This window comes from Macaca nemestrina, chromosome 1 (genome assembly GCF_043159975.1).
Source record: "Macaca nemestrina isolate mMacNem1 chromosome 1, mMacNem.hap1, whole genome shotgun sequence".
NCBI lineage: Eukaryota > Metazoa > Chordata > Mammalia > Primates > Cercopithecidae > Macaca > Macaca nemestrina.
In genome coordinates, this window is record NC_092125.1 from 56,846,488 (window position 1) to 56,868,502 (window position 22,015).

Genomic DNA, 22,015 nt, shown 5'->3' on the forward strand with positions numbered 1-22,015 from the left:
TCTTTGAAAGCTTCTAGTGATAAAATGCTAATAAAGATACTATGTATTTATTTATTCAGCCAGTCAGTCAATCATTTATGTATTTATTTATTCAGCCAGTCAGTCAATCATTCAGTCAGCTAGCATTTATTAAGTATCTACTATTGTAAATCTCTAAAAACAAAACAATGAACCAAAAAGACAGCTCCCATTCAAATTACAGTCTATTAGTAGAAGGGGAGAAAAAAATTAGTCAAATAATTACAAAGTATAAAATTGATACTGAAACCAAAAATGGTAGGTGGTGTTATGAGAACCTTATCTAGGATTTGGTCGAGCCAAAAAAGTCTTCCCTGAAGATGTAATTAAAAGGCACTCTGGGCCGGGCGCGGTGGCTCAAGCCTGTATTCCCAGCACTTTGGGAGGCCGAGACGGGCGGATCACGAGGTCAGGAGATCGAGACCATCCCGGCTAACACGGTGAAACCCCGTCTCTACTAAGAAATACAAAAAAAAAAAAAAAAAAAAAAAAAACTAGCCGGGCGAGGTGGCGGGCGCCTGTAGTCCCAGCTACTCGGGCGGCTGAGGCCGGAGAATGGCGTAAACCCGGGAGGCGGAGCTTGCAGTGAGCTGAGATCCGGCCACTGCACTCCAGCCTGGGCTACAGAGCGAGACTCTGTCTCAAAAAAAAAAAAAAAAAAAAAAAAAAAAAGGCACTCTGTAAGATATGCAGGAATTAACTACTGAAAAAGGAAGGGAAACAATACCTGCGAAGACTGTCAAGTGGAGTCTTGGTGTCAAAAATAGATAAAGAGAAGACTGGTTTGGTTAGATTGGGGCTGGAGAAATAAGCAGAAAACAAATCAACTGTTGGGTTATAACCATTAATGGATTTGTTAGAATTTTAGATCTCACCAAATGGCCGTGTTTTCTTTTCCCACATACATATGGGTCTGGTCATGTGAGCAATTCTCACTGAAGGACGGTGAGCAGAGAACTTCTGTCTAAGTCAGTCAACAACAGGTGTACCTTCTCCACTCTCTCTCTTTCATTCGGACACCTGGAAACAAAGCACTACCCCATGACATCATGGGGTAGCATGAGGGAACCAGCTTGGGTCTCCAAGCCACTGCTCACAGGAAGGCACTGATTTATGCTCCCACTCAGTCAATTCTGCTCTCTTTGGCTTAGAAGATTCTTCTGTCCCTTGTCAAGTCATTGTCCTCTTGTACCCATCCATTTATCTCCCTTGGAGGAGCTTGCCCCATCAGTATTTTCGTTGCTTTGTGGTATAATTGCCCTGACCCTTGCCCCTGTCTTCTCCTCCACCGAGGATACAAGTTATGATGATGGTAAACAGTATTATAGATGTTCACATAAAAGTCCTCACAATATAATATAATGGTGAGGTAAAGGGAGCACATTTTTAACCCAGAAGGCATGACTTCAATCCTACCTTTTGTAACTGGCCTCGCTTTGTCACATTCAGCCAGTAACTTAACCTTTCTAAGTCTCAATATTCTCACTTGAAAAATATCAACAATAAAAATACTTGGTTGTATAGTCGATGTGAAGTCCTTAGTATACAATAAAATACCTGGCACATCATAAACTATCAATAAATGTTATTAATAGCTATTAATATACTTTTCATTATTAGACATTAGTTAAAAATAATATAATAATATCACAACCAAAACAAACAGAAACCACCATCATAACTAAAGATAGTTTTCCTTCCTTTTTCTTTGAAGTACAAGATCTCAACATTTTCTGGATAAGTATTAATCTGGATTGGAATATGAGTTCTTTATTTTAGAGTTTCTCTTGGTTATTTGCAGAAAAATTGCCCTTTTTGACGTTTTTGGTATTCATTTAAATTCAGATTATTTACTCTTTGTGTATAACTGAGTTACTTCCTCCCAGTAAACCTTCTAAAGGCCTGCCACTGGTGAATTATTGATGCAGTGATAACCTTTCTATTTGTGTGACTTTGTTTCTCTTCTTTGCATCTTTTGTTCCTCACATCCCTTTGGCCTACAGTTTAATTGAAATAGGCTTTGTCGTATCCTGGCTTTTTTAGGAAGAACAGATGCCCACCTGAGTTTGAGAGATGAAGACGTGCTGACACTAAATTTGCAAAGCTGTGTAGCTACCTTGTCTACCACTGCAACTTAAAGCGGTTGTTTTGTGTTTGCGATTTGGCCTAAAGCTCAATAGGAACACAGAAGGGGAAATGATTTTTCTGAGATGATCTGGGGAAACAAGTAGGGCAAACCTCAGGAAAAGAAGTGACATTTGAAATATGATTAGAATTTTCTCAAGAAGAGAGGGAGGTACATTCCAGACAAAAGGTCACTAGGATGCCCCTACCTCTCTCTGTAGCTAAGACTTCCCTCTGGTTGCCAGGGTAATGTTTTGAAGGCAAACACCAGTCTGGGTCACACAATCTTAGGAAAGTTTATTGACCTCAGGATATACACTGGCAACACGAAAGTAAGCAGTGTAACATCTCAAGCTCATCACAAAGGAAACCACTTTCACAAAAGTTTACAGGGGTTAAGGGCCCCTCCACATTACAGCAGCTGTCACTGTTCCCTCCCTATTCAGCAGCTTTCTGTGATAACCATAGCAACGCATAGCCCACTGTTAGCAGTGTGACCTGTCTGAGTAGAGGGAGGGCAAACCTCCAGTCCACCACAGCTCCCTCTTCTGGGAAATTTCATCTAGTGCTGTCACAGGAACTAATGATAACAAGATAGAGATAATTTGGAGTCTATTAAATACTATTAGGTCTCAGGTAGTTCTTATCTCCTTTATACCTAATAACACATATCTGAATTATATAATATTATCATGCCATGTGTGAAAAAGGGCTTACAATGGTGAATATTCAAATATCAATGGAGTGAACTACTTTGGCCCCTTACCTTACTAGGAAAAGCCATGAAGAGAACATTCTAAATCATTTTCTAAGTCTAGCCTGTGTGTCTTTCTGCTTGTTTTCCTCTCTTGCTCGGTTGTTTTCAAATGTGCTCCACAAAGCTTTCTGAGTTTCTTGAAGCTCTCTCCAGGTCTGCTGGGGCTGGGTGATGAGGATGGGAGAATGACAGTGAGAAACTAGTAAGCCAGGAATTATAAAGTGAGTAAGTCTGCAAAGATAGATGAAAACTAAATGAAGAAAATGCTCTGCATAGTATACAAAGGAATTATTTTAAGTTACTTAACTTCCTGCTCACCACTAAGCTGATTGTTTTCCGAAGAAAAAAACATAATGCTGTGTGGATCATTTTCAGCTATCAAATAAGATCAACACTGGAAATTTCAACTCCCTTCTATATTAATACAGTTGATTTGATTTTATCTTGTGCCTTTGGATAAAAGCCTTTTACAGCTAAGTTCTTATTCTATCACTTTTCAATACATCTACGATCTTAGCTCTTAGGTATGTGGTTTTTTAAGAAAGGAATGAGATACTGTAAGACAAACTGAGTGCTTCATAGAAAAGCCAAAATATAAATAATACTATGAAAAAGGACATTTACATAAATATTGTATCTATTCAAGAAAGCAGTATGTATGCATTTATTTTACAATAATCACTTTTTAGGATAAGAATAGGGTTTCCTAATGACTAGTTGTGCTTCCTTCAATCTCAAAAAACTGTGACAAATCTTTAGCTATATGAGCTGTCCTCCAAAAGAAAGCAAAATCAATTCCGATATCCTGAATATTGTTGGCCTTACTCCTATTTTCCTAATTTTCTGCCTTTGTGTCTGAAAGTGTTGTGAACTTTTTTTTTTATGCTTATGCAATACATCTCATCAGTTGACTAGCATATCGATATGTCTTATCATGATATTTATGCTGCTTTTTGGCAAAAGACATGTTAAATAGAACAGTCTGTCTTCTTCCATGGTTTCAAAAAGCATTCCATGTACTTCTGATTCTTAAACTGCTGTACCCAAGAGTGGCCCAGACTGGCCGACATTTTATTAAATCTCTGTCTCCTTCTTCCTAGGTTCACAGCTAGAATATATTTTATCACCTGTCTTGCAGCAAGATTTGACCAAATGATTGAATTATCCCATTCAAGTTGGCATGCTAGTATAGAAATGGGAAAAACCAAGTGGTTTTCCTGTTCTCACATAGTCACACAGCACAACACTTCTGACACCAGATGTGTGGGCTTCTCCCTATTTATGAAGCAATTCTTCAGTAAACACCAACTAAGTGTCCTATAATTTAATTCCATTCTGACACTATTGATCCAGGTGTTAGATCCCATAGGTTGAGGATTCAGTCCCACAAGATTGCCCCCCACTTCAGATGCCTATCAAAAGTAGTAGATTGTCACCTATACTTCTAATTGATTGGCTACAAATCAGGGTTCCTTTGACTCTACTTCTCCAATTTGATTACTTTGATAGGATGGCTTATAGAACTCAGGGAGACACTTACGTTTACCCATTTATTATAAAGGATATTACAAAGAATACAGATGAACAGCCAAATGGAAGAGATGCATCTGGAGGCAAGGTACAGGAGAAGGGGAGCAAAGCTTCTATACCCTCTCCAGACATGCTACCCTCTAGGAGCCTCCATATGCTCAGCTATCCAGAAGCTTTCTGAAACCTATCCTTTTGGGTTTTTATGGAGGCTTCATTACATAGGCATGATTGATTACATTATTGGCCATTGATTAGCTCAACCATTGATCGCTCTTCCCTCCCTGGAGGTTGGGAGGTGGGTCTAATAGTCCTAACCCTGTAATCATGGCTGGATTTTTGTGGTGTCCAACCCTTATCTTGAAGCTACCTAGGAGCCCCACTAACCACTCATCTTATTAGCTTACAAAATACACTCTTATAACTTTGAAGATTTCAAGTGTTTTAGGAGCTGTACACTAGGAAACGTGGACCAAGACCACATATCTATTTCATAATATCACAGCAAGTAACATCTTTTGGGCTTGCCATGCATGGTCTTCCATGCTCATTTTTACCTGCATCCTGAGGCTGATGAGACTACCAGTCAGAGAATTGGTGAATCAGTGAGGCCACCTGTTGGAGAAACTTTGAGAAACCTATCGATCAGTAATACCTATTGGGACCTAACACAAACAGAAAACAAATGCCTGCAGGTGTAGACACTAAAATGTAGGAGTTTACTCTTAAAGCAGCATGTATTACCTTCATCAATAACCCATCCTAACTCCTGTCTTGAGATCCAGACTCACATTTCTTAATTTCTACTTGGATAACCTTGAATTATATCAAGTATGACATATCCAAAACTGTAACAATTATCTTGGTCTCCAAATATACCTTTTTTTCAGTCACTACCCCCTCTATTTACTAAACTAGGAATATTGGCTCACCTTTTATATAGGTGTTTCTACAACTTTGTCACACATACAAATCATCGGGCAGATATGTTATAACACAGATTTTTACTTCCTCCCACTTTGCTCCTGACCCAGTGATTCTGATTCAAGAAGTTTAGGGTGGCCCTGAGACTATCAGGGATACTGATGCTGCAGGCCCATGGTTTACACTTTGGATATCTCTGCTGTACACCCCCACCTCTAAACCATGTTACTTTCTAATTTGGTATTGAGTGCTAAGCAGTCCATCTGGATAAGTCTGCCCTCTTTTTTTTTCATTTTCCAAGTGACCTATTTTAGGTTTCTATTATGTCTCATATTAATTGTTGCATTTCCTTCAAAAGTGGTCTGTCCTCCTCAAACACATTCTTCAACAGCTGTCAGAATGGCTTTATAAACCATCTAAGCAACCACCCAACCAACCAACTGACCACCTAACCAATTAACCAACCAATCAACCAACCAACCAACCAACTGAAATATTGTTTATCTGTGGTTTTCTCATTTCAAAAATATAATGTGGTGATTTTTAAACTTCTTCACTCCTTTATTTATTTATTTTTACTTAAATAGCAACACCCTTTCTTTAATAGCATCTGGTGGATAAACGATGCTCATATCTGGCTGAAATCTGTAAGGGAATTGGGATGCTGGAACTCATTCCTCTTCTTATCTCACCCACATTTTTTGTCACTGATGGATCCCCATGTAAATCTTATGACTTCTCAGAGCAGAGTTAGAAAATAATATTCGGATGGATTCTCAGGTTTTGTTGTTGTTGTTGTTGTTGTACATATGAAAGCATGACAAGAAAAACTGTTTACAATCCAGCTACAGTTTAGGGGCTCTGTTTCATCCCTTTTCTTTTTCCAACATCTGTGCTAAATTGTAGCCATGCTTCTGGTTCAGCGCTACCTACGCTGCTACCAGTTATGTGCTTTCCTTTACTTAGGATGCCCTTCACACACCACAGAGCTGACACAAATATCCCATCACCAGTAAAGCTTTCTCAGGTACTCATCCCACTCTTTCTACCACTCCAAGACAGAAGCCATTATTTTCTCCTCTTAATCTCCATTTGCATCCCAGTTGCAACTGTCCTATTGTTTGTTCTATGACTTAACTCTAGGAAAGCAAAGGCCATACCTTTGTATATGTTTATCTATCATCATTTTTGAATATAGAATATTTGAATATGAGGGTATAGGCACATATGTCTTCAATAAATGTTTGCTGTGCTCTAGAGCAAGATATGATGGCTAACAATCATGATTATGCTCATAAATCTTGTAGGATATAATTTAGAGCAGTTATGAGAAATCATTTCCCATTATAAAATTAACCACCATGCAATATTTATGTCTATAGTTCATCTATGCCTTTTATTTATAATAAATAATAAATACAGGAAAAAATAAATTGGTTGTTTTTGTCATTTAAGGAAAACTCGGACTGTAAATATACATCTTCCAAGGGAATTCAATTGAAATTTTTTTAGCCATCACACATAAAACATTATCACCACCATGATCTCAGTGAATATGACACTAGAGAAAACATTCCCAATATACGTGTTCCTGGGGTGCAACAAATAGCTATTTTGCCAGCGTAAGTCACATGTAAATCTAATTCTCTTTTGATCTTATTGAACACCAGTGATTCCTCTGTGACCAGCTCTAGAAGCAAATGGTTGATAAATTTAAAAGTATCCTGTGCTGGAAGTAAATACATTTTTTTTCTTTAGTTTGGAACAGCATGCCCTGCTTTAATGCAATAATTTTTAGCATGTTGCCAGCATGAAAAGGTAAATGGCACAGACCTGACAAGTTTTCTCCAAGAAAGCATGTAGGTAATTCAAACCAGAAGTAGCCTGTTTCCTGACAGATGTAAAATTGCTACAATCCCTGATGTTCTCACTCCCACACGAATTATTAATTTCCAATAGCATCGGTGGGAGTTACAGATACCTAGAGAAGAATCGTCCCTTAAAATTTGGAGGATCCATTCCAGTCAGTATTTATTGTGATTGAAATATATGATGCTTTTGTGTTTTCCTGCCTTGCTATGATTGGTAGAGTTTTTTTTTTTTTTTAAACACATGTCACGTGACATTAAATGTATCAGTTGGAATACATGTCACAACCTGCATTGTTTTCTTCGGGCTTCCAAACATGTGCGACCATTTATGCTGTTCATAGCACAGTACTTTACACATAATAGTGTTTACAGTGCTTAGTAAAGTTTTGTCTTTTTAAATTTTGAATTGGTTTCCAGTTCCAAGTTGATGCATTCTAAGCAATAACTTTCCATCCACTGATCCAGCGACATTCTTTCTCTCTTTTGAAAATCATGGCTGATTAAAAGTCGAATTGCAACAGCTGCTAGTGATCATGTGATTGATATGTTTTTAAAGGCAGATGTTGAGTATTAAAAGCAGAGACCTTCAGATTTCTCTGTAGTCCATGAATATTTTTGAATGACTGCTGCTTTATTTTTCACCTAGCGTTTCCTTAGTTTTTCCCTTTTCTTCCCTTATCCTTCTTTTTATTTTTCTTGATGAGCAGAATATAGTTTTAATGAAAACAAATTAGTTTAGAAATATATACAATACCCAATACATTTCATTCTCTAAAGCAAGTGCTGGAAAAAATCTATCTTTAATGACAAAGAGTTTTGTTTATTCTTATTTAAGAAATCATGAAAATATCTTCAGGTTCTGACTGAAGAACACAGATACAGTGGAGTCAGTAGAGTTTGAGAGTTTCTAGATGGCCTAAAATGTCCTAGAATAGCATGTATGTTCATTAGAACTATATTTCTAAATAACTTTAGTTTTCATTGTTATAGTTTTTATTTTTAACATGTTCTTTCACAAATTACCTCTCACATTAGAAGGATTAAAAATATATATGAAAAATACATTACATTCAATTTTATTGGAACATTTAAAAGCATTGTGCTTTAATGTCTTGTATACATTCCTTCTTTGTTAACTCTGATCTGGTTGATTCTATCCTGAAGTTCTTCTACCTGCAGTTATGACAATGGGGTGATTTCTGTTTTGATGTTGATGGTATTTCAGGAGGTGATTCATTCATCAGTGTCTACTCAAAGGAAGAAACTGTCTTGTGAGAAAGAAAAACAATAGTACTTATAGAGTATCATAGCATTTTAGAACTGCAAAGAGCTTTGGAAATCACTTCAGAAAGAGAGTATTTAAAACACTTACTATTGAATATAAAGGCTTAGGAGTGAAAGGCGATTAATCAACATAAGCCACAGGGCCCTCAAAGGATTCTAGCACAGCCAACACATTTACCATTGTGGTTGGAACCTTTTAGATTTTTCCAGTTTGGATAGTTCTATAGGATCCAGCATGTTCTCCTGGTTACCCAGCAATAATGGAAAAGCCATTAGCTAAGCCCAAATGAAATCATCATGAAATCTATAAGCTATAAGGCCAGTTTCATAATAAATACTATGCTTTTATATAGTACCTTTGACCCCTGAATTATCTAGGGAAAGCCACAATATTATTCCCACTTTATATAGAAAGAGTGAAACAGTAATTTATCAAAGTGACTGAATAACTTAAGGTTTCTGTGAATAAAAATATATTATTGGAAAGCAAGTTATTAATTTAGCTCACCCCTCAAAAAACAATTTCTCAAAGTAAAAGCAAGGATGTACATATTCAGTTCAGGAAAAAAAATCATTACATCTTGTTCTTTCCTCATTAGCATTCATAAACTGTGTGTAATTCACATAGATTTCACATCTCTACTCATGTCATTACTATTATCCTCAGCCTCAAAATCAGTATTCATTCAGTCTGTATGAATTTAGAGCAGCTTTTAAAAATTTCCACAACCTTGTTACATTTAACGGTTTTGTTTTGACATGTACAATATTTGGGTCTGGGATTAATAATTAACTGTTGCTCTGAAGCTATAAGTAGCTGTGGTCATCAATAATACTACTTTCACCAACAAATGCTGATTCAGTAGGACACTGCACCAGGTACATTAACAAGGAATGTGCTCAGAATAGCATCTGAGCAGGGTCTAGAGTTTGCAAGAACCTATTTTTAACTTGGTCAATCAATCTACTTTATTTTTAGCTTTAGTTAATCTACATAAATTTCATGGCAATTTCTAGTGAGATTCTGGCCCCCTAAAGCATGTTATCTGGGAAAAGAAGTGCAGAAGAATATGATTTATATTTTAAAACCATGATAAAAAGCACAAACATTTGGTTTTCTTGAAATTTTAAATGGACTTAATTTAAATATAGTCCTAAGTTACAGTACCTTGATCACAACTAACATGCTATTGTATTAGTTCATTTTCCTGCTAGTATAAAGAAATACCTGAGACTGGGCAAAGGGTAAGCAGTTTAGTTAACTCACAGTTCCACATGGCTGGGGAGGCCTCAGGAAACTTTACAATCATGGCAGAAGGTATAGAGGAAGCAAGCATTTTCTTCACAAGGCAGCAGGAAAGAGAGAGAACACAGGAGAAACTGTTACATTTACACCATCAGTTCTCATAAGAACTCCTTCACTATCATGAGAACAGCATGGGGGAAAACACCCCCATGATCCAATCACCTCCCACCAGGTGAAGATTACAATCAGAGACGAGATTGGGGTGGGGATACAGAGCCAAACCACATCATTTCGTCCCAGCTCCTCCCAAATCTCATGTTCTTTTCACATTTCAAAACCAATCATGCCTTTCCAACAGTCTTTTAAAGTCTTAACTCATTCCAGCTTTAACCCAAAAGTCCAAGTCCAAAGTCTCATCTGAGACAAGGCAAGACTCTTCCACCTATTTTCCAGTAAAATCAAAAGCAAGTTAATTACTTCCAAGGTACAATGGGGGTACAGACATTGGGTAATTGTTTCCATTCCAAATGGGAGAAATTGGCCAAAACAAAGTCTGAAACCCAGCTGGGCAGTCATTAAATCTTAAAGCTGTAAATCTCCTTTGACTCCCTGTCTCACATCAAGGCCACGCTGATGGAAGGCGTGATCTCCCACAATCTTGGGCAACTCTGCCCCTGAGTCTCTGCAGGGTACAGCTCCTGTGGCTGTTTTCACAGACTGACGTTGAGTACCTGTGGCTTTTCTAGTCACACGGTCCAAGCTGTTGGTGGATCTACCATTCTAGGGTCTGGAGAATGGTAGCCCTCTTCCATCCCACAACTCCACTAGGCAGTGCCCCAGTGGGGGCTCTGTGTGTGGGTTCCAACCCCACATTTCCCTTCCACACTGCCCGAGCAGAGGATCTCCATGAGGGCTCTCTCCTGCAACAGACTTCTGCCTGGACATCCAGGCATTTCCATACATCCTCTGAAATCTAGGCAGAGGTTCTCCAAATTCAACTCTTGTATTCTGAACACCTGCAGGCCCAACACCATGTGGAATCTGCCAAGACTTGGGCTTGCACTCTCTGAACCAATGGCCTGACCTGTAACTTGGCCCCTGTCAGCTGTGACTGGAGCTGGAGTGGCTGGGATGCTCAGTGCCATGTTCCAGGGCTGCACAGAGAAGCAGGGCTCTGGACCCAGCCCATTTTTCCCTCTTAGGGCTCTGAGCTTGTGATTGTAGGAGCTGTCGTGAAGATCTCTGACAAGCCCTGGAGACATTTTAACCATTGTCTTGGCTTCTTGTTACTTGTGCAAATTTCTGCAGCCAACTTGAATTTTTCCAAGAAAATGGATTTTTCTTCTTTTCTACCATATGGTCAGGCTCCAAATTTTCCAAACCTTTACACTCTGCTTCCCTTTCAAAAATAAGTTCCAATTCCAAACCATCTCTTTTTGAATGCATATGACTGAATGTCTTCAGAAAAAGCTAAGTCACCTCTTGAATGCCTTGCTGCTTAGAAATTTATTCTGCCAAATACCCTAACTTATGTCTCTGAAATTCAAAATTCCACAGATCTCTAGGGCAGGAGCAAAATGCTGCCAGTCTCTGTGCCAAAGCATGGCAAGAGTGACCTTTGCTCCAGTTCCCAAGAAGTTTCACATCTCCATCTGAGACTGCTTCAGCCTGAATTTCATTGTCTATATCACTACCAGCATTTTGGTCAAAACCATTAAACAAGTCTCTAAGATGTTTCAAAGATTCCCACATCTTCCTGTCTTCTTCTGAGTCCTCCAAACTGTTCCAGCCTCTACCTGTTACCCATATCTAATGTAGATGCCACATTTTCAGGTTATCATTATAGCTTTTCCCCACTCCTTGTACCCATTCTCTGTATTAGTCTGTTTTCACAGAACTATAAAGAAATACCTGAGACTGGGTAATTTATAAGGGAAAGAGGTTTAATTACCTCACAGTTCCACTCGCTTGGGAAGCTTCAGAAAACTTACATTCATGACAGAAGGCAAAGGGGAAGCAAGCACCTTCTTCACAAGGCAGCAGGAGAGAGAGAGAGCACAGGGGAAACTGCTACTTTTACATTATCAGATCTCATGAGAACCCCCCTCACTATCATGAGAACAGCATGGGGGAAAACACCCCCATGATCCAATCACCTCCTACCAGGTCCATCCCTCAACACGTGGTGATTACAATTTGAGATATGATTTGGACACAGAGCTACCATATCAGCTATCTCATTGTTCCTGTTCAAAGGCTCCTTTGATTTCAGTCAAGAAAGATTGCAAAATACCTAATCTATGTACCATATATGGTAACACTTCAATTACCAACAAAGAAATCTTAAAAATTCACTCCTACTACAAACAACTTTATTTACATGTTGCTGTCGTTTGAATGTTTGCCTCCTCCAAAACTCAGTTTGAAATTTAGTTGCCATCGTGAAAGTATTAACAGTGGGGCTTTTAAGAAGTGATTAGGCTACAGGGGCTCCACCCTCATGGGCGAGATTGATGCCATTACAAAAGGGTGGCCTTGTCTTGCCCACTCTCTCATCTTCTCTTTGCCCTTCCATGGTTCTGCTCTGTGAGCAAGAGTGTTCCTTCCCTCTGGAGGATACAGTGCTCAAAGCACATTCTTGAAAGCAGAGACTAGGCCTTTTACATGACACCAAACCTGCTTGTGCTTTGATCTTGGACTCCCCAGCTTCTAGAATTGTGTGAAATAAATTTCTGTTTTTTATAAATTACCCAGTCTCAGGTATTCTGTTATAAGAGTACAACACAAACTAAGACACATGTTAATAGGTTTATCTCAATGCTTTTTAAAAGTTGTGATTACTATTAATACTAGTTTAATTCAGAGTTTCTCAACTTCTACAATATTGACATTTTGGGTCAGATAATTCTTTCTCATAGGGGATTTTTCTGTTCTCAGCAGATGTTTAGCAGCCTCCCTGGTCTCTAACCACTAGATGTTAGGTACACGCCCAAGCTGTGACAATCAGAAATGCTTCTAGGCATTGACAAATGTCTCCTGGGAGCAGAATCATCCCCTGGTTGAGAATCATTGGTCTAATATGTACACTTCTGTTTTTGATGCTCAATGTTGGTATCATTCCTTCATGTATAGCACCAATATTGTCAGGGTGCTTCAGGCCCACTGGTTTCCAATGGACACATGGATTTCAAAAGTGAAAGATATTACTTTAATCTCAGTACTTATATCACTAATCCCAAAACACAATTGTCTCGGAGTCTCTTCCTAGATAGATAGTTTCAGAAATAGCCACTGATTAGTTTTAGATTAGTAGACTTAAGACTTTGGCTGTTGTTACTTTTTTTTTTCTTTTTTTAAGTTTAGGGTTTAATGCTAATACAATAGCTTCCAGAGGTTAGAATTTCTTGTGGTTTATTTTAAGCATATATTAGAAATCTTATCATCTTTTAATCTCAGTATACAATACAAAATTATAAACATTAGATAAATTTAGGGAACTGTTATAATAAAGTAGACATACCTTAATTTCTTCTAATAACTCATAGAGAAATTCATTTGATTTCTATGTAGTTTTAGTTTATTATTCCTTTATGAAAATATATTACCCTATTTTACAGCATTGTAAGGAGTCTCTACTCTAATTCATACCATTGCAATTAAATAGAGAATTAATATACTTTTTCAATTTTTCTCATTTCATCCCACATTATGGCAAAATGCACTTATGTTTGCCAGAATGAAACTCATACACAAAGAGCTTTTTGCCTTTTTGAAATTCAACATCAAATGTGTGTAAGCCTAGAATAGGAAACAGCTCTTTTGAAAATTTAAATTCAAGGAGCTGCTTTGCTGGAAGCCAGTATATGCTGGACAGGGCCTGAGAAGTCTGGATTTTATTACTTAATATAAAATGAATCTCAGTTTTTCTATCTGTAAAATGGTAAAAATATCTGTTTTGAAAATATTTAGGGAGAGAAATGTGATCATTATGATGTGTGAACTATGCTTTAAATTCTTTTAAGAAAAGAATTTGTGTTCCTTTTATGTCTGTACATATTGAAAGAGTCTATCAAATAACTCTATAAACTGTTGAACATGTCTAATAAATACCCTTTGATGACCAAAAGTATTTGAATCACTTCAAAATATCAACATGTTTATGTTACTACAAAGTTGATATAGCATTAAAACATTGGTTTATATTTCTCATTTTATAATTTCAGAGTGAAAGGAAAAAGCTTTTTTTAAATCTGAAACAATAATAGTAAAATAAAGCATGAGTTACAGACATTATGAACAATGCCTGAACTGCTCACTTATGATTGTTTTTCATTTCTCAATTGATCACAGCTACAGAGTTTTCCAGTTGCCATTATAATGGCTATATTCATTCTAGCTTGGGAATAGTGGTTTCAGATTAATTATATTCAAATTGAAATACAGAGATGTGGCTCAGAAAAATTGCTTTGGGTTTTGGTGGGCAGATAGTGATTAAAAGAATGAGAAAGAAGGCAAATACCAAGGAGATGTTTTATGTATACTCAACAACATGAAAGTGCTTACCGTTGTACCCTAATGTATATAATGAGAGCTTAGTGAATACTTGCTATTTACTGAATGAATAAAAAAATATGAATGGGTATGCAAAATGACAAGAACTATAGAAATACAAGTAAGTGATGGGTTATGTTAAGTTAGGACCCTAAACTTTGGTTTGGATCTTGGTTCTGGGATTCAGATCTTACATTAGAGAGTGGTATTTACTTTTAAGGTATAATATTTTGGAAGTTGCAACTAAATGCCCAAGGTGTTCAGCAAGGCTTGGTCCCTCCGGATGAACCAGAAATCACCTTTTCTAGCACTGTACAATACCAAGTGTCTTTACTCATCAATCTGCCCCCAGGAACCACACTATTCTGACCCTGTGGAGGCCTGCCTGTGTGTGTCAAATAATCTCTTGGCAGAGAACCTGAGAGGGAATCCCATGAAAACTTCTGGGGCCTCCCATTCTGGGTATTTTCCCCCCTACTGATATCTTGAGCCAGAAATTCCAGCTGTCTCATCATCCCAGACTCCAATCTCTGTTTCTTTTACCAGAATGGCCCACTGTTCTCCATCTGGAGTCTATGCATCTGCACTGCAGTATGGAAAGTTCCTTCAGGCAGAAACCTGGGCTGGATATAAGGTTCATTATATGTTTTTCTTTCTTTCAAGGATCACAGTCTTGTCTTTCTGTTGCCCATTTTTTTTAAGTATTGTCTTGCATATTTTATTCCATTTTAAGATGGTATTTTGTGGCAAGGTGGGCAAGTCCAATAAAAGTTGCTCCATTTCTGGAAGTGGAAATTGAAACATACATGTTGTTGGATGTTATGTCTAACATTGTGAGTCACTACAACTCCATTTACATAAAATCTCAGTGAGGATTTATTTTAAAAAGGGATGTCCAATCTTTTGGCTTCCCTGGGCCATACTGGAAGAAAAACTGTCTTGAGCCACACATAAAATAACATTAATGATAGCTGATGAGCTAAAAGAAAATGCAAACAAGTCTCATAATGTTTTAAGAAAATTTACGAATTTGTGTTGGGCAATATTCAAAGCCTTCCTCTGCATTGATTCAAAGGATCTGTTCCCCTTTTTTGACTAAAACTTTATTCTCATTACCTTTAAAAATTACAGCAAATTTTATATCACTGCATCTTGGTAAATGGCGGAGTGCTGTTTGATGTGCACATCTCTTCTCTGTTCCAGTCCATTCAAGTTGATCTTCTCTTGTTTATTTGAAATGATAACTGAGTATGGCCTTTGAGCATAAAAATAGCAAGGACAAGGCATAAAAATAAATGCAAATGAAAGAAAATAAAGCTCTCATGAGAGACTTGATTCTACAAAAACAAAATTACATAAACTCTACATAACATGTAAGAGAATACACAGTTGAAATAAAATAGTTCAAAGAGAATTCTGTTTTTTTCTTGAATCAACTTTCAGTCTAACATACTTATAATGTCTGCAAAAGGCAGCAGAGGGTACTAGAATGGTAAATTAAATTGAAAGTTGTGTTCCAGTACAGGTATTTTATTTATTTATTTGTTCACTCATTCATTCATTCATTCATTCATTCATTCATTCATTCACACATTCAGTTTAAAAATTATCTCACTTAGCATGGCAGGCGTAGATTAAGTATCAATTCAGAACTTGCAAGTTAATTTCAGATTTCAGGAAAGGAGACCCAACATTAGTACTAATAAAACTGAAATGACCTTCTGCAAAATGTAGCTTTTTTTTGTAGTGAATTGTTTCTACCCAAGGATTAATATTTTTTGAATAAAAAATAAAGCTACCAGAGTGCCTTTATTAGTGCATATATCTTAGTCTAGTTCCCAGAATTGGAAATGAATTGGAGTTTATTCATCCATACTTGCATTTCAAGGAATCTTGATGAATTTCAGGATTTACCCTAGGGTCGTAGAACACAAAGTTTACTTGCTCACAGTGTAATAAATATATTGGCCTGGACCCAATAATTCAATGTAATTAGAAACATAAAATAACCAACTAAGGTAACTAGCCAAGGAGAAAGACACTATAACACTGTTTTCTGCTTACATGAAGAAGCGTGATAACAGAATCTGAAATCTTTCAAGGCGTCAAAGCTATGGATGGTCAGATATTTTAGTGGTCATCAAGTCACCATATCTCAGGCTCAGGAAAGATGCTTACATAGCTCATATTTTAACTAAATGTCACTTCTTTGCTAGATGGACCCCACAATATAAATCAACATCCCCATTGACAGTGAATTTATTATCACCTAACAGTTAATTGTAACTTTTGAAAATTTAGATAAAAACCGTGGTTATAATAAGCTACACATTTTAGGAGGAAAAACATAGATTTAGACTTCAGAAATTACTGAATTTAATGTAAATTTTACATCCTAGTTTTTTCTTCTGTCAAATGGACTTAATGATGTGTGCTTCTTAATACATTCTGCATTATTTTTCAAAATATTAAAAATAAGAAAGTTGTATTACTTCTTCAAACATGAGATAAATACTATTGTTACCTTAAGTAAATAGTGAAGAAATTGAAACTTAGAGAAGTTAGAAGAATTTCTCATTGTCCCATAGGTGGTGAGCAGTAGACCTGGTAGTCAAACCCAGGATCTCAATCCTTACTCTTCATTACTGCTTAAAAGGTGCTTGCAGTGTTCACAGAGGAAGTTCTCTACATGGACTAAGTCCTATTGCTATTTCTTCCTTGAAAGAAACCTGGCCTCTGTCCTACTAAGACACATTCATGCATGGCTGCTTTCAGCATTTTCTCTCTTAGGCTAAGGTTAACTAAATGTTATGCCCCAAATTGCTGTAGAGCATAGTGGTTAGTTATTGTACTCTGGCAGCAAATACGCCAGTTCAAGTCCACGATCTACCACTCATTGAGTGTGCCACCATTAGAAAGTTATTTAGCTTCCCTTTCTCATGGTTTAAAATGGGGAATGATGATAATATTCCATACACAGGGTGGTTATATGAATTCAATCTGATAATTGGATTAACATCAAATTTAATTATTAAATCATTAAATGTGATTGGAACTGAATAGGTATTTTATGAATACTAGTCATTCTTATTTTTTTTTTCACTAAGCACAAAACAGGGAAGGCTTTTGTGATGTACTGTCCAAATGGCAAAACAGAAAGAAGACCTGTGTATCTGGTTTTGTTCTTTATAATGAATGCATCTTTATGGCACTCTGTCTCCCTGCAACATTATATAACCATGATATCAATTTGCTTAGTACCAAGAAGGTGCAAACCTCTAAGGATGCAGTTCACAGAATGGTACATTTTTGTTCACAAATATCTCTGGGATAAAGCTCCTTTGATTGATATGTGCTATTTCTTGACTGCTCAGACTTAACTTAGCTAGCGCTAAGAAACTTTCAGGTAAAACTATGATTAATATGTAAGAATCTCCAATATACACTCACTCTTTTGGGTTATTTGACAGATTCATGACTCTCTGGGCTAATCGTTTTCCTTGGAAAGTGCGTTTTTTGACTGTTACTTAAGTCCTCAACAATGTCATACTATACATGACTACTATGGTAATTTCGGCACATAGTAATTCATTAGCCACATTCGTTTTTAATATACTATATTCATCTTTTCTTTTTTTTTTTTTTTTTTTTTTTTTTTTTTTTTTTTTTTTTTTTTTTTTTTTTTTAAATTTATTTATTATTATTATACTTTAAGTTGGAGGGTACATGTGCATAACGTGCAGGTTTGTTACATATGTATACTTGTGCCATGTTGCTGTGCTGCACCCATCAACTCGTCATTTACATCAGGTATAACTCCCAGTGCAATCCCTCCCCCCTCCCCCCTCCCCATGATAGGCCCCGGTGTGTGATGTTCCCCTTCCTGAGTCCGAGTGATCTCATTGTTCAGTTCCCACCTATGAGTGAGAACATGCGGTGTTTGGTTTTCTGTTCTTGTGATAGTTTGCTAAGAATGATGGATTCCAGCTGCATCCAAGTCCCTACAAAGGACTCAAACTCATCCTTTTTGATGGCTGCATAGTATTCCATGGTGTATATGTGCCACATTTTCTTAATCCAATCTGTCACTGATGGACATTTGGGTTGATTCCAAGTCTTTGCTATTGTGAATAGTGCCGCAATAAACATACGTGTGCATGTGTCTTTATAGCAGCATAATTTATAATCCTTTGGGTATATACCCAGTAATGGGATGGCTGGGTCATATGGTACATCTAGTTCTAGATCCTTGAGGAATCGCCATACTGTTTTCCATAATGGTTGAACTAGTTTACAATCCCACCAACAGTGTAAAAGTGTTCCTATTTCTCCACATCCTCTCCAGCACCTGTTGTTTCCTGACTTTTTAATGATCGCCATTCTAACTGGTGTGAGATGGTATCTCATTGTGGTTTTGATTTGCATTTCTCTGATGGCCAGTGATGATGAGCATTTTTTCATGTGTCTGTTGGCTGTATGAATGTCTTCTTTTGAGAAATGTCTGTTCATATCCTTTGCCCACTTTTTGATGGGGTTGTTTGTTTTTTTCTTGTAAATTTGTTTGAGTTCTTTGTAGGTTCTGGATATTAGCCCTTTGTCAGATGAGTAGATGGCAAAAATTTTCTCCCATTCTGTAGGTTGCCTGTTCACTCTGATGGTAGTTTCTTTTGCTGTGCAGAAGCTCTTTAGTTTAATGAGATCCCATTTGTCAATTTTGGCTTTTGCTGCCGTTGCTTTTGGTGTTTTAGACATGAAGTCTTTGCCCATGCCTATGTCCTGAATGGTACTACCTAGGTTTTCCTCTAGGATTTTTATGGTATTAGGTCTAACATTTAAGTCTCTAATCCATCTTGAATTAATTTTCGTATAAGGAGTAAGGAAAGGATCCAGTTTCAGCTTTCTACTTATGGCTAGCCAATTTTCCCAGCACCATTTATTAAATAGGGAATCCTTTCCCCATTTCTTGTTTCTCTCAGGTTTGTCAAAGATCAAATGGCTGTAGATGTGTGGTATTATTTCTGAGGACTCTGTTCTGTTCCATTGGTCTATATCTCTGTTTTGGTACCAGTACCATGCTGTTTTGGTTACTGTAGCCTTGTAGTATAGTTTGAAGTCAGGTAGCGTGATGCCTCCAGCTTTGTTCTTTTGACTTAGGATTGTCTTGGAGATGCGGGCTCTTTTTTGGTTCCATATGAACTTTAAAGCAGTTTTTTCCAATTCTGTGAAGAAACTCATTGGTAGCTTGATGGGGATGGCATTGAATCTATAAATTACCTTGGGCAGTATGGCCATTTTCACGATATTGATTCTTCCTATCCATGAGCATGGTATGTTCTTCCATTTGTTTGTGTCCTCTTTGATTTCACTGAGCAGTGGTTTGTAGTTCTCCTTGAAGAGGTCCTTTACATCCCTTGTCAGTTGGATTCCTAGGTATTTGATTCTCTTTGAAGCAATTGTGAATGGAAGTTCATTCCTGATTTGGCTCTCTGTTTGTCTGTTACTGGTGTATAAGAATGCTTGTGATTTTTGCACATTAATTTTGTATCCTGAGACTTTGCTGAAGTTGCTTATCAGCTTAAGGAGATTTTGGGCTGAGATGATGGGGTTTTCTAAATATACAATCATGTCATCTGCAAACAGGGACAATTTGACTTCTTCTTTTCCTATCTGAATACCCTTGATTTCTTTCTCTTGCCTGATTGCCCTAGCCAGAACTTCCAACACTATGTTGAATAGGAGTGGTGAGAGAGGGCATCCCTGTCTTGTGCCAGTTTTCAAAGGGAATTTTTCCAGTTTTTGCCCATTCAGTATGATATTAGCTGTGGGTTTGTCATAAATAGCTCTTATTATTTTGAGGTACGTTCCATCAATACCGAATTTATTGAGCGTTTTTAGCATGAAGGGCTGTTGAATTTTGTCAAAAGCCTTTTCTGCATCAATTGAGATAATCATGTGGTTCTTGTCTTTGGTTCTGTTTATATGCTGGATTATGTTTATTGATTTGCGAATGTTGAACCAGCCTTGCATCCCAGGGATGAAGCCCACTTGATCATGGTGGATAAGCTTTTTGATGTGTTGCTGAATCCGGTTTGCCAGTATTTTATTGAGGATTTTTGCATCGATGTTCATCAGGGATATTGGTCTAAAATTCTCTTTTTTTGTTGTGTCTCTGCCAGGCTTTGGTATCAGGATGATGTTGGCCTCATAAAATGAGTTAGGGAGGATTCCCTCTTTTTCTATTGATTGGAATAGTTTCAGAAGGAATGGTACCAACTCCTCCTTGTACCTCTGGTAGAATTCAGCTGTGAATCCATCTGGTCCTGGACTTTTTTTGGTTGGTAGACTATTAATTGTTGCCTCAATTTCAGAGCCTGCTATTGGTCTATTCAGGGATTCAACTTCTTCCTGGTTTAGTCTTGGAAGAGTGTAAGTGTCCAGGAAATTATCCATTTCCTCTAGATTTTCCAGTTTATTTGCGTAGAGGTGTTTATAGTATTCTCTGATGGTAGTTTGTATTTCTGTGGGGTCGGTGGTGATATCCCCTTTATCATTTTTAATTGCGTCGATTTGATTCTTCTCTCTTTTCTTCTTTATTAGTCTGGCTAGTGGTCTGTCAATTTTGTTGATCTTTTCAAAAAACCAACTCCTGGATTCATTGATTTTTTGGAGGGTTTTTTGTGTCTCTATCTCCTTCAGTTCTGCTCTGATCTTAGTTATTTCTTGCCTTCTGCTAGCTTTCGAATGTGTTTGCTCTTGCTTCTCTAGTTCTTTTAATTGCGATGTTAGAGTGTCAATTTTAGATCTTTCCTGCTTTCTCTTGTGGGCATTTAGTGCTATAAATTTCCCTCTACACACTGCTTTAAATGTGTCCCAGAGATTCTGGTATGTTGTATCTTTGTACTCATTGGTTTCAAAGAACATCTTTATTTCTGCCTTCATTTCGTTATGTACCCAGTAGTCATTCAGGAGCAGGTTGTTCAGTTTCCATGTAGTTGAGCGGTTTTGATTGAGTTTCTTAGTCCTGAGTTCTAGTTTGATTGCACTGTGGTCTGAGAGACAGTTTGTTATAATTTCTGTTCTTGTACATTTGCTGAGGAGTGCTTTACTTCCAATTACGTGGTCAATTTTGGAGTAAGTATGATGTGGTGCTGAGAAGAATGTATATTCTGTTGATTTGGGGTGGAGAGTTCTATAGATGTCTATTAGGTCTGCTTGCTGCAGAGATGAGTTCAATTCCTGGATATCCTTGTTAACTTTCTGTCTCGTTGATCTGTCTAATGTTGACAGTGGAGTGTTGAAGTCTCCCACTATTATTGTATGGGAGTCTAAGTCTGTTTGTAAGTCTCTAAGGACTTGCTTTATGAATCTGGGTGCTCCTGTATTGGGTGCATATATATTTAGGATAGTTAGCTCTTCCTGTTGAATTGATCCCTTTACCATTATGTAATGGCCTTCTTTGTCTCTTTTGATCTTTGATGGTTGAAAGTCTGTTTTATCAGAGACTAGTATTGCAACCCCTGCTTTTTTTTGTTCTCCATTTGCTTGGTAAATCTTCCTCCATCCCTTTATTTTGAGCCTATGTATGTCTCTGCGTGTAAGATGGGTCTCCTGAATACAGCAGACTGATGGGTCTTGACTCTTTATCCAGTTTGCCAGTCTGTGTCTTTTAATTGGACCATTTAGTCCATTTACATTTAAGGTTAAGATTGTTAT

At 37.3% G+C, this 22,015-nt stretch overlaps 1 long non-coding RNA gene across 2 annotated transcripts; it reads right to left on the reverse strand.

Moving 5' to 3' along the window:
* Positions 1–697: 697 nt before the first annotated feature.
* LOC139358108 (uncharacterized) lies at positions 698–12,655 on the reverse strand. Of its 2 annotated transcripts, none has more exons than XR_011612453.1 (3): positions 8,594–12,655; positions 2,909–3,063; positions 698–1,038 (listed from the first exon to the last, which is right to left on the reverse strand). It is a non-coding gene; the product is annotated as an uncharacterized lncRNA (long non-coding RNA). The 2 variants fall into 2 exon arrangements; XR_011612454.1 differs by lacking the exon at positions 8,594–12,655 and adding an exon at positions 4,984–6,620.
* Between the last annotated feature and the right edge of the window lie 9,360 nt (positions 12,656–22,015).